Source organism: Mustela lutreola, chromosome 9, assembly GCF_030435805.1.
Source record: "Mustela lutreola isolate mMusLut2 chromosome 9, mMusLut2.pri, whole genome shotgun sequence".
Taxonomy (NCBI): domain Eukaryota; kingdom Metazoa; phylum Chordata; class Mammalia; order Carnivora; family Mustelidae; genus Mustela; species Mustela lutreola.
Genome location: NC_081298.1, coordinates 144,685,788 through 144,698,421, shown reverse-complemented (window position 1 = coordinate 144,698,421; position 12,634 = coordinate 144,685,788). Strand labels below are relative to the sequence as shown.

The 12,634-nt window shown below is 53.8% G+C and overlaps 1 long non-coding RNA gene across 1 annotated transcript; it reads right to left on the bottom strand.

The window, feature by feature from the left end:
• Positions 1-1,033: 1,033 nt before the first annotated feature.
• LOC131807437 (uncharacterized) lies at positions 1,034-8,995 on the bottom strand. The gene is made up of 2 exons (XR_009344488.1): positions 8,833-8,995; positions 1,034-2,047 (listed from the first exon to the last, which is right to left on the bottom strand). It is a non-coding gene; the product is annotated as an uncharacterized LOC131807437 (long non-coding RNA).
• Between the last annotated feature and the right edge of the window lie 3,639 nt (positions 8,996-12,634).

The following is a 12,634-nucleotide window of genomic DNA, read 5'->3' as shown; positions in this document are numbered from 1 at the left end:
GCCCTTCCCTGAGGCAGAGGCTCGGCGTCTGCTCCACTGGACACGTCCACACATACACACTGAGCGCCCCTGTGGCCTCTGCTCCCCCTGCCAGCCGCGGCTGTGACTTCAAGGCTGCTGTGGGACTGGCCTCCCAGCCCCGAGTCACAGAAGCAGGCAGGACTCTTCCTGCCTGCCTTAGCCAACCCAATAACACCATACGACCTGCCTCCCTGCTCTCTTGGGTCCCAACCCCCACAGCATCCTCTGGAAACCCACAGGCAACATGGGGCTGGCGCTCATCCGGCTACAGGTCATTAACCTCTTTTCAGATATTGTCAAAGGGAAGAGAACGTAATCACCCTTTGCGGGGGCCACCCTCCTGGACTCTCCACGGGCTCGACGGCCTCCTGCAGTCCCCACCAGCTCTCCAGGAGCTCCTGCGCCGTCTGTTCTCCAGCCACGGCCTCCCAGGACCACCAGCGGGGGCTCTAGTGGTGTTCGCATGGGGAAGTAGCAGAGGAGAGAGCGGAGAAGATTCGGTCCACCTTCGAGATGGCGATGCCCAGGCCTTCTGGGTGGCGCGGTCGGGTTAGGCATCAGACTCCTGGTTTTGACTCTGGTCTTGATCTCAGGGTCATGACCTTGAGCCCCGTGTCAGGTTCTGCGCTCAGTGCAGAGTCTGTTTAAGACTCTCTCCCTCAGCCCCTCCCCTTGCTCTCTCACTCTCTCAAATAAATAAATTAATTTTTAAGAAAAAGATGGATGTGCCTGAAATCTGACGGATGAGTCAGATGAACCACGGGGGCCGTCGACTCCCTTCTGCTCTTCATGCAAAGGCTTAGCGTGTCAGATGGGCCGGGAGGATCGGAACGCGGAAGAAAACCAACTGACCTCACTTGATGTGTTTGCTTACAGCGTTGCCAAAGGACCCTTCCCCTTCCCAGCACACCCAGCCTCAGATGCTAGGAAATCCTCCCTGTCCTGCTCTCTGAGGAGCGAAGGTGCGTCTTCAGGAAACGGCACGTGTGGGGCAGTGACCGGGACACATTCCTAAGGTGCTTCTTCGGAATATTTATGTTTATTCAGTAGTTTAAACCTGTGATTACAGGAATAATTTTTGCAAATTATAATTCAAGTAAAGTAGGAATTACCTGAAGTGCCCCATAGTACACAGAAATGCGTCTATAGCGTGCGTGTTAGGCATCTCGGGGGACAGTGAGGTGTGGGAACCATGTGCTCTACAGGCACTGCGGCCTTTGGAACCCAGTGGGGAAGCTGTAAGTTTTTCCTTCATTTCACTTTATGCCAATAACCTCCTCTGTCATGGGGTAACAGACACCTGGACCTGTTCGTTTCACTGCATAAAATCTAAGACAAAAGTAAGGGTATGCACTGCAAACAGTCCACTGTGGGAAAGAGAAAAGCTGGTACAGTGTGTTGGGATGTGTTTGTGGCAAGGAGTAGTGCAGAGAAGGGGCTGGAAACTGGACCAAGCGATCTACCAGCACAGCCCCAGGGCCTCATCAACCCTCGCAACAGGCCTGGGAACCAGGAACATGGGGAAGCCGGGACGCAGACCCAGGGCTCCGCTGACCACTCATGAAGTCCTGTCCCACGGCTTAGTGCTGGATCCCTCCTCTTTACTTGGGCACCTGTCCACACCCTGCTCAGAGCACACTGTGTTTCACTCGCAAAGCATCCGACCAGGATTCCTTTTAAAAAGCAAAACAAAGCACAGTCTAAGTGATAGAATTCAGTTTTTTAAATTATGTGTATGTGGCCCGTCTGTAGCCAAGCATCCATTTCCCTTCTGAAGCCGTGTTTTGCGTGTCGTGAGAGGAGCAAGGGGCCTGGGGCTCAGAGAGCAGCCTCTGAAGCCCCTGGAAACAACTGCGGACCACAGCTCGGAGCAGGGTGCCCATCCGGTGAGTCAGACGGTCCCCCTGCTGCTACTGCCATCAGAGCGGGATGCACAGCTGGGCGGAACGCGCTTATCCAAGAGGACTTCCCCAATCTGATCATAATTGATGCAGGGCTCTGTGTCAGATCGCTTCCTGTTTCCTGCCTGTGGTAAGAAAAACAGGATTTAATGAGGCCCTTGCAACAGTTCGGAGTCCATGCAGCCTAAAACAGGGGAGGCATTGCACCTGTGGCTGTGACCGAAACCCCGTGGCCAGTGCAGGCGTGGGCCCAGTGTAGGGCTCCCGCTCACCACTGTGGTAGAAGAGCGTGCACGGGGGTCGGAGGAAAGTAAGGAGCACTCCACGGGCAGCGCAGCCTCATCAGAGGGCAGCGCCGCGCCCCACCAGTTTCTAAGAGACATCAGAGTACGCTCTTGCCGGAAGAAGATGGCACATGATGAACCATGATTTCTATGAAGTACCTGCTTCTCGACCCCCCGCAAGCCTCCAGTCAAGTCCCGTCCATCTCGGGATCTTCGCGCACAAACCTCGATGATCAACCTGTGCACGTGGGTTGAAACCGTTCGCTGAGCCAGACGCTCGCACACACTGTTTCTTTTACCCCATCTCACACACGGACGAAGCGAGAACCGGAGAGAAGGGGTTTGGAAAAAGTCACGAAGCTGGAAGTCTCGGGACGGGCCCAGAAGCTTCCAGGATCCGCCCCCACGCTGGTGGCCCCTGTACTGCCGTCTTACCCTCGAGTCGCACGATGGGCTTGGGTGGAGGCAAACACCAGGAAGTCGTCCTTCCGCCTACAGACCCTTTCTTAAAACTCCAGGCCCTCCACTCCTTCCAGAACGCCCTCTGAGCCCCTCGCGTGGACCAGGCTAAAGGTGATTTCTGCTGACTTACAGAAGGGCCCACCTCTCCCAGGCTCCAGCCGGGGGCACCCAGGAGTCATTCAATGACACAGGTCTACTGTGGGGACACTTGAATGCCCTGATTTGTGGCCTCAGTAAAATTCGAAGAACATGTGGCCCCTAGACGTGGGGCCATGATCCAGAACAGGAACAAATATGTAAGACACACGGACACCCGTCTTCACTGAAGACTACAGTGGAGGCAGAAGCGGTAGATTGAAACTTTCAGAAAACTAAAGCAATGAACGAGAACCATGAAAGGGACAAGAGAGGGGGAACCGAAATCTAAGACAAACAAGTATGAGAGCTCTAACAGGAATTCCAGAAGCAAACAGAACATACAAACTCAAAGCCTGACTATATATCTAAGGGCCAAAGAGAGGCTCAAGTCTTAAGCAAGAAAGGTCATTAAATAGCACAGAAAAAATAATAAAAATCTTAGATATGTTGATTTCGTACATATTTTCTTATATTCTCATTCTTATGTGCCATGTTACCGACAAGATGAAAGATCACCTACAAATGAAGAAAACCAGGTCTCCCTTAAATAGCATATACTTGGATAATCTTACATTTTCAAAGAATATCACTGACAAAAGTTTATATTCAAATTCAAGTGACAAAAAGATCCTGCCAGAAAAGCAAAGAAATTACAGGTTTATATACCTTTGTTAAAAGAAATATGTTTTTAAACCATCAATTCCAAGTAGAATTTAGAGCTGCGGGACAGAGTATAAAAGAGGAAGATTAAACAACAGAATGAGCACAAAGACTGGCCTCATTCTTAAAAGGTAATGGAAATAATGGAACCATTAATTACTAACATGCTGACCCAGAAAGCTGTCAATAGTCAGGACCGGAGATGAGAGCTCACTGGCCAGGGCTTGCTGGAAAAAGTGCCGGGAGTCTCATTGTACTGAGAAATGGGCAGGAAGACATTCTTGGTGCTGAACTCCAAAACAACAGTTGTCTTCTCCGGGATAAGACAAGAGCACTGTATCTATCAAAATGCAAGAAGAAAACTCAAACAATCACAACAACAGGAAAAACAGAAAGCACAAGTATGACAAGTTTCTTTAAAGTGAGGAAATAACAGGAAGTCAGTCCAGAAGAGACTCACCTCCACCAGGATGATGGGAGCCGGGCTCACAGTTAAGAGATCAGCAAAGGCAGGTCGAGGAGCGTAAAGAGCTTCGCAAGAGAAGCCGGCGAACAGTAACCAGTACTAAAGAACACGAGAGAGTTACGCCACAAGTCATCGAGAGGACCGCTACAGTCCTACTACAGTCCTACACCTGTGCTGTTGCACAGCTCATACTGAAGGCACATGATAAAATCTATACCTCTGGGGGAAAAAACTAAAAGAACTTCTGAGTAAAGATAAAGGTGAATTCGCAAAAAATAAAACAAATAAAACTCCTAAACTAAGTAATCTTCCAGTTAAAGAAACACAGGAAACCACCACTGCGGAGCGCTTAGAGATGAGCCATGAGGAAACCACAGACGAGTGTCCACGCAACAAAATCTGTCGTCAGAACAAATTTTCAGCCTTCAATGCCTGGATTATCATGCGAAGCTGAAATTAAAGACATGCAATACAGAATAATGCTGTATTTTCATTCCAAAATGGGTCAAAAATTACTTTTCTACTAATCTGGGTGGGGGGAGTGTGAGGAAATAGCCAGCATCATTGGGTGCCAGGAGGAGTGAAACGGTAACGATCGGCAAATCGGTCCCGCAGGTGTGACGTGCTCCTGCGTGTCTGGTTCGTATTTCCGACTTTTGGAAACACACAGAGATACTTTATTGGTAAGAAAAGACTCCATCCCCAAACTACTAGAACTCATACAACAATTCAGCAACATGGCAGGATACAAAGTCAATGTGCAGAAATCAGTGGCTTTCTTATACACTAACAATGAAAATACAGAAAGGGAGATTAGAGAATCGATTCCATTTACTATAGCACCAAGAACCATAAGATGCCTGGGAATAAACCTAACCAAAGAGGTAAAGGATCTGTACTCGAGGAACTACAGAGCACTCATGAAAGAAACTGAAGAAGACACAAAAAGATGGAAGACCATTCCATGCTCTTGGATGGGAAAATAAACACTGTTAAAATGTCTATACTGCCTAGAGCAATCTATACTTTTAATGCTATTCCGAGCAAAATTCCACAGGTATTTTCAAAGAGCTGGATCAAATAATCCAGAAATTTGTATGGAATCAGAAGAGACCCCGAATCGCTAAGGAAATGTTGAAAAACAAAAATAAAACTGGGGACATCATGTTACCTGATTTCAAGCTTTACTACAAAGTTCTGATCATCAAGACAGCATGGTACTGGCATAAAAAGAGACACATAAACCAGTGGAATGGAGTAGAGAGCCCAGATATGGACCCTCACCTCTATGGGCAAATAATCTTCGACAAAACAGGAAAAAATATACAGTGGAAAAAAGACAGTCTCTTCAATAAATGGTGCTGGGAAAACTGGGCAGCTATATGTAGAAGAATGAAACTCGACCATTCTCTTACACCGTACACAAAGATAAACTCAAAATGGATTAAAGACCTCAATGTGAGACAGGAATCCATCAGAATCCTAGAGGAGAACATAGGCAGTAATCTCTTTGATATCAGCCACAGCAACTTCTTTCAAGATATGTCTCCAAAGGCAAAGGAAACAAAAGCGAAGATGAACTTTTGGGACTTCATCAAGATCAAAAGCTTCTGCACAGCAAAGGAAACAGTCAAGAAAACAAAGAGGCAACCCACGGAATGGGAGAAGATATTTGCAAATGACAGTACAGACAAAAGGTTGATATCCGGGATCTATAAAGAACTCCTCAAACTCAACACACACAAAACAGGTAATCATATCAAAAAATGGACAGAAGATATGAACAGACGCTTCTCCAATGAGGACATACAAATGGCTATCAGACGCATGAAAAAATGTTCATCATCACTAGCCCTCAGGGAGATTCAAATTAAAACCACATTGAGATACCACCTTACACCAGTGAGAATGGCCAAAATTAACAAAACAGGAAACACCATGTGTTGGAGAGGATGTGGAGAAAGGGGCACCCTCTTCCACTGTTGGTGGGAATGCAGGTTGGTGCAGCCACTTTGGAGAACAGTGTGGAGATTCCTCAAGAAATTAAAAATAGAGCTTCCCTATGATCCTGCCATTGCACTACTGGGTATTTACCCCAAAGATACAGATGGAGTGAAAAGAAGGGCCATCTGTACCCCAACGTTTATAGCAGCAATGGCCACGGTCACCAAACTGTGGAAAGAACCAAGATGCCCTTCAGCGGACGAATGGATAAGGAAGATGTGGTCCATATACACTATGGAGTATGATGCCTCCATCAGAAAGGACGAATACCCAGCTTTTGTAGCAACATGGACGGGACTGGAAGAGATTATGCTGAGTGAAATAAGTCAAGCAGAGAGAGTCAGTTATCACATGGTTTCACTTATTTGTGGAGCATAACAAATAGCATGGAGGACAGGGGGAGATGGAGAGGAGAAGGGAGTTGGGGGAAATTGGAAGGGGAGATGAACCATGAGAAACTGTGGACTCTGAAAAACAATCTGAGGGTTGTGAAGGGGGGGGTGGAAGGTCGGGGGAACCAGGTGGTGGGTATTGGAGAGGGCACGGATTGGAGCACAGGGTGTGGTGCAAGAATAATGAATACTGTTACGCTGAAAATAAATAAATAAATAAATAAAAAAAAAAAAAGGGACCTCTGAGAAGGCAAGTCGCCTGGACTGAACCAGAGTCAGCGTCTCCCCACCTGATCTACCCAATGCTGGGAGCCCCCAAAGAGGAAGTGAACACCCCCCCCCCCCCCATGTAACTACAAAGCGGGAGAGAACAGTTCGGTAGCACTGGTTTGAGTGACATGAAAGCCCTTTCCGGTCCACTGAGCCTCCAGTGATACAGGACCCGGCAGGGGCCTGCCCTTACCCCACCTCTGCCCCTGATGGGGCTTCTGAAGCAGGAGCTGTGCAGAAGTCTTGAGACAAGTCCCTTTGCTGTCCCCAAAAGCGTGCGTGTTTGAGGATTGTCACCCTCTGTTCCACCGCCGCCCCAGAGACGCAGACAGTCGAAGCTATGACCAAATTTGTGCTTAAATCTGACTTGGTTGAAAGGGGTAATTTATTCCCATGGGGAGGGGCAGCAGTGGAAGTGCCTGTCATGCGCCGGCCGTGTCTCTGCCCTCTGGGACACTGCGGAGGCGTCCCCGGCGACCGCAGAACTGCATCCCTCTTGTGTGACATTTCCCACTTGTTGGGTTTCAAAAGTGATTATGAATCGAGGGTCCTTGAAAGGGAAAAGGGAAGTGAAGCCTCAAGGAACAGGCTTTGTGGGCAGCTCCAGCAGGATGTGCGTCTCCATGGTGACCAAGGTCGGCTCCGGAAGCCACAGAGACAGCCGTCACGTGCTCATTATCAGAGGAGGCACAAGCTGCCAAGTATTAGCGCCAAGGACAAAGATGTTCCAAACTTCCCGTGGGCGTCTGTCCTCATTCACTCTAGAGCCGTGGCTGAGGTCCGTTTGTGCCTCCAGGAAAGAATGTGACAACTCATGAAACACAAGCAGTTCTCCGAGTAAGAAGCCACCAGCCGCCTCCTCGGGTGCCCAGCGAGGCCCCCCAGAAGATCAAGGTCACAGACCTACAGATCTCGCCAGGAGTTGTCAGTTGAGGGGAAGATCAAGGGCATCCACTCATTCCGCATTCATTCAACAAACGTACAGAATGAGAAAGCCAGGGAATCGCCCAAACAGGTCACCAAAATCAAAAGGAGAGTGATAGGCAGGTGTCGGGACTCAGGGGTGCCAACAGCGGGGAGAGAACAGTCAGGCCTGGGAGGGGCACTTCTCTGGGCCGGGGTCATCCCTGGGGGTGGGTGCAGAAGGCGCAGGGAAGGGGGGGCACACGCTCCCTCATGTCGCCTCTCCAGAGAGAAAAGCAGGAGTGCAGCCTGGCCCAGGCCACGAGGAGCCAAAGGGTCACAGGGAGGGAGTGCCACCCCCACTCCAGGGACGGCTCGGATCTGCCCGAGGACGATGTGCCGGTGGAGACGTTTGGGGAGGAGAAGGCTCAGGGCCCTGCACCCCAGGCGAGGGCAGAAGATGCTTCCGGTCTGACACTGAGCTCAGCCCCGCTCGGCTTCGTCCTCCAACAGGCATGTCACGTGGTGCTCCACTCCTGCACCACCGAGGACTCCGCACCCGGCCCTGCCGCATGGCCCCAGCCTTCCGCGCCCGTGCTTCCTCCACTCCAAGCTGTCGCCCATTCTCCGAGAGCGCGCTGGCTTCAGCCGTGCTGCTCCCTTTGCCTTGAATGTACTTAGTTTCCTGTCCCTCGACCTCAGGCCACCTTCGGCATCCCCCACGCGCCATCCGCTCCTCTCTGAACCTGTCCCTGCTCACCCCAGTTTGGGGCGATGCCTTTGTCCTGTGAGCGACGGGACCCTGTGCACATCTCTGCACACGGGCCTGCCTTCCCCGGTGGCTGGGACCCCTTCGAAGGAGGGACTGTGCCTTTCTCTCTACATCCCAAAAGGTCCCACATGCCTGCAAGTAGGAGTTGCTCAGTTCTCCAGGGCCACATTCTCACCGCAGCCCCGAATGAGCCAGACCCTAGGCTACTCGCCGCACACAAGGACAACTGCCCTCACTCAGGCAGACAGACGGGCCAGCTCTGCTCTCAAGCCTGGGGGTGGCACTGGCACACGCTGCCCGCAGACCCTGGTGAGCCAGACCCCTGCTTCCAGGCTGGCCCCCCTGACCCTTCCTGACTCGCTCCCGAGTGACTCGGCCGTCAGAGCAGCACGAGCTCCCTGCGGGGCCCAGAGCTCGCCGAGGGAGGAAGATGACATGTGTGAGCTCACAGACTCCCAACTAGCGCCAGAGCAAGCGTCTGTGGCTGGCTCGGTGCAGAGCTCTGTGCGGGGAACCCAGAGCAAGGCTCTTCCCAGCACCTCCGGCCTCCGTTTCTCACCTACAACAGGGCTGGGATGCCCGGGGGGCTCTGTCGGTGAAGCGTGTGCCTGCGGCTCAGATCATGATCCCGGGTCCTGGGACCGAGTCCTGTGTCAGGCTCTCCGCGGGAGCCTGCTTCTCCCTCTGCCTCCGCCTGCTGCTCCCCCGCTTCTGTCTCTTTCTTCCTCTGCCAAATAAATAGATAAATTCTTTTAAATAATAAAAAAATTAAAAATAAATAAATAAACAAATAAAACCGGGGCATTGCCAGTGCACCTTTCTTTGCCCTTCTGTGTGACTCTTCACGGAACAGCACATGGTGAAGATTCACTGAAGCGCTGGGCTCCTGCCCTCACTCCACACACGGTCACCACGCGCTCGCAACGTGCACACCCTCCTCTCGAACCGTACATGCGCAGTCGCTAAGATGCTAAGACGCAAGGCACCCTAACGTCCAGCACGTCCTGCCCGACACCCCGTGCTAGCTTGTGTCGCGCGTGCGACAGCGTCCGTCAAATACTCGCGGAGAATCCAGGCACGCCCGCAGCGGGCTCTCTCACGATGGCCGTGTCTTCCCAACAAAACCTTTTTCTTATCTCAGGTCACAAAGCAATGGCTGACGTCACTCCACAGTGTGCGCTCGGTACCGCTCTCCGTCGAGAGTCACTAGCAGCGGACGGCAAACGTGGAGTATTGCTGCTCTCGAAGCGCCCGAGAACCCCTAGGGAGACCAGCAAGTGAGCAGGAAACCGTCCGGAAACGGAAAACACCAGGAGCACCTCCGTCAGGCCTGGGGCGAGGCAGGTTTCCAAGTGGAGGTCATTGTGGAGCCACGACCTGAAGCACGAGGGAGACTCGCAGTCTGTGCAGCGGGAGCAGCAGCCTGAGGAGAGGACCACTGGTCCGTGAGGCTGACGGGCGGGTGGAGGGCGGGTGAAGGTCAGGTCGAGGGCAGGTGAAGGGCAGGTGGAGGGCAGGGCGTCAGAAGAGACGGGCCGAGGAGGAAGCCGCGCACCTGCACGCCACCATCCCCGGGAGGCAGCGGGGACAGCGCAGGAGGAAGCACCCCCCATTTGCAGATGAGGACGTACTCTGGCCGCCCCTGGGATGGCCTGGGGAGGGGTCGGGCGCCTGCAAAGAGACAACGGGAGGAAAAGCGCCAGATGCTGTCAGGCGGACACATTCTGAGCAAACTCAGCTACTGACATTTCCCCAGCTCGGGCTCCCAGGGGAGACCCCTTCTCCACGTCCATCGGGTCCTGCACACTCAACCGTGCTCGACTCTGCAAATAATGCTCAGGTCGGAGGAAGCATGCGCCGGGCGTGTCTGAGCACTGCAGGGGCCTGGGCTCACCGCCTCCTTCTGCGGCGCCCCCGGGCTCCCCGGACACCCTGTGTCCTATGTCGCCCATGGCGAAGCCGAGCGCGAAGGGCTGATCGTGGAGGCTCAAGAGAAAGGGGCCACCCGGCCGCCGGGGCGCACCAGCGAGCCTGCGAGCCAGGAGCTGGGAGACGCGTTGTCCTCCCGTGGAGAGCGGTCAGGGTCCCCGACCTCGTACACTGGGGGTTGGAATCCTGGTGCTCTCTCTTTAGGAAGATTATTTAACGTCTCTGAGCCTCAGCCTTCCCCTAAAGCAAGGCAGCATGAGGCAACCCCTCAGAGTCACCACGAGGACGAGCTAGAATGACGAAAAGCCGCCAGCAGTTTGACTGTATCAGACACTCAGGGGGTGGAGTTAATCCCTCTGACTCCCGGACTAAGGTGGTATCTTAAATCTTATAATGACCTCTTTTACCTAACAAACACAGCATCTATCATAAATGGAAATTTTCTGATTTTAGGTTTTTATCCCATGAGTTCTCCCTAACTGTTTGGAGCCTGCAACCACTTTAGCCAGGTCCGAAGTTGACGTAGGAAGCGTCTGATTTAACACGAATTACAGAGCCTCCCGAGGTAGGGTTTCCGTGTCACCTATCCGCGGCGGACATCCCATCGGGGACCGCGACTTCGACGCTCTGCTTCCTGGACGAGTGTGAAACCTCATTTCAAATGAGAAAAACACAGAGCAAGACCCAGGATAACACAGCTGGTCTTCGCGCTGTGCCCGGATTTGTTCCAGGAAACCGGATTACATGCGTGTCACTGTCAAGGGTGCGGTGGGAAAGGGGCGCTCCCTGCCTTGGCTCTGTCGCATGAAGGCTGCTGGGGTCCCCTGCAGCGTCTCTGGGAGGCCACCAGCTGCTGCATGGAGGGTCCTGCCGGACCCTCGGTGCATGTGGAGAAACTTCAGAGCCTCTGGGAACTGGCTGGCCCGGCCAGGCTAGGACTACTCCCGACACAGGACAAACCCCCCATGTAGACAAGAGCACGCACGGCCACACTGAGGAGGCCGGAAGGGGTTCCGTTTACTGAGTCCTCCAAATCTCGACACTTCAGGAACGCGAGGCCCAGAGAAATGAGTCCTTTCTCCAAACCAAGCTGGTAATCCGGTGACTTCCCGGCAGGGAGCTCGGTCAGCTGGGCACCGGCCGTCCAGAGACCTTCTGGAAGCTCCTCACCCCTGTGGGCTCCCCCTTCCCGGCAAGGAGACAAGGTTCCCGGCCCTGCTCCCTCCCACAGCGGCTGGGGGCCGCGCGGCCCAGACGCCCAGCTCCCTCCTCCCGCACAACCAAGCCTCCTTTTGTTCAAAGCCAGGGCCACGCTCATCTGTGTCCCTTGTTTTCTCTCCCGCTGTGGCTGCCTCATTTTACGGTGGTCATGTGGGAACGTGGCCGGGGCGCCCCACGGCGAGGACGGGTGCCAATACCTGTTGGAGTCTGCCTGGCCGATCAACAGAGTGAAGGAGATTGGAAGAGCCCAGGGGACACCCTCCTGCTGGGCCACATTCCCTCCATCCACTGGCTTCATCCTTCCCGCGCACCGCTGAGCTGAGCTGAGCCGGCCTGTGCCTGCTGCTGTGCCCTATTGTTTCCTAATTATTATCCTTCCATTCCTTCTCGGAACTGAGCACACTCGGCCCCAAGCCTCCGAGAGACCCCGCCTACTGGCGTGACTGACGCCTCCGGTCGGAGGATGGTGGGCCACGGGGATGACAAGCGGGTAAGTGCTCACAGGGAGACCTTGTCCCTCCTTCGCTTGCTGTCCTGCCCCACCTCCCCTGCCCCTGGACAAGGCTGCTGGGGAGTGACGTGAACACATCGACGTGCCGTAGATTTCCAAGTAAGGGCTCAGCGGCTCAAGGCGGGCCCTGCAGAGCCCGTTTGACCCACACAGGAAAGGGCTGAAGCCCCACAGAGGGGCCCGTCCTCCCCGGGATGCGGCTCTGTGGGGCCGGTGCTCACGCGGCTTCGTTCTAATTGCAGCCCCCTCCGCTCCAGCCCAGAGCGACAGGGGAAACGGCCACTTGGTAACAGACTGGGGGAAGCTACGGCCCACGCTTCCTCCCACGACCCGTGGACGGGCTCCCTGGGGGCCCCGTGCAGAGCTCTTTCCAAAACGCGGGGCCGGCAGCCATGGCAGGGCGCGGCGCCCCCGGGAGCGACGGAGACGGATCCGACCGTCGACTTGGTCTATTTCACCACAAGCGGTCACACTCACACGTTCCTCTCGGCCACGTCTGCCTGAGAGACGGCGTTGCCAGCGTGGGGAGGAAGGAAGGGACGGCAAGACGGTGCCCGCTCTCTGGACGCTGGTGGCTGGGGCAGGAGACAACGGCACAAAGCTAACGCTGACCACTGATGACACAACTCTGGAGAGCGGAGCAGGGTCCGAGCCCCCCTTATGGACCCGAACCTTCCGGGCATCACCGTACAGAGCGTGT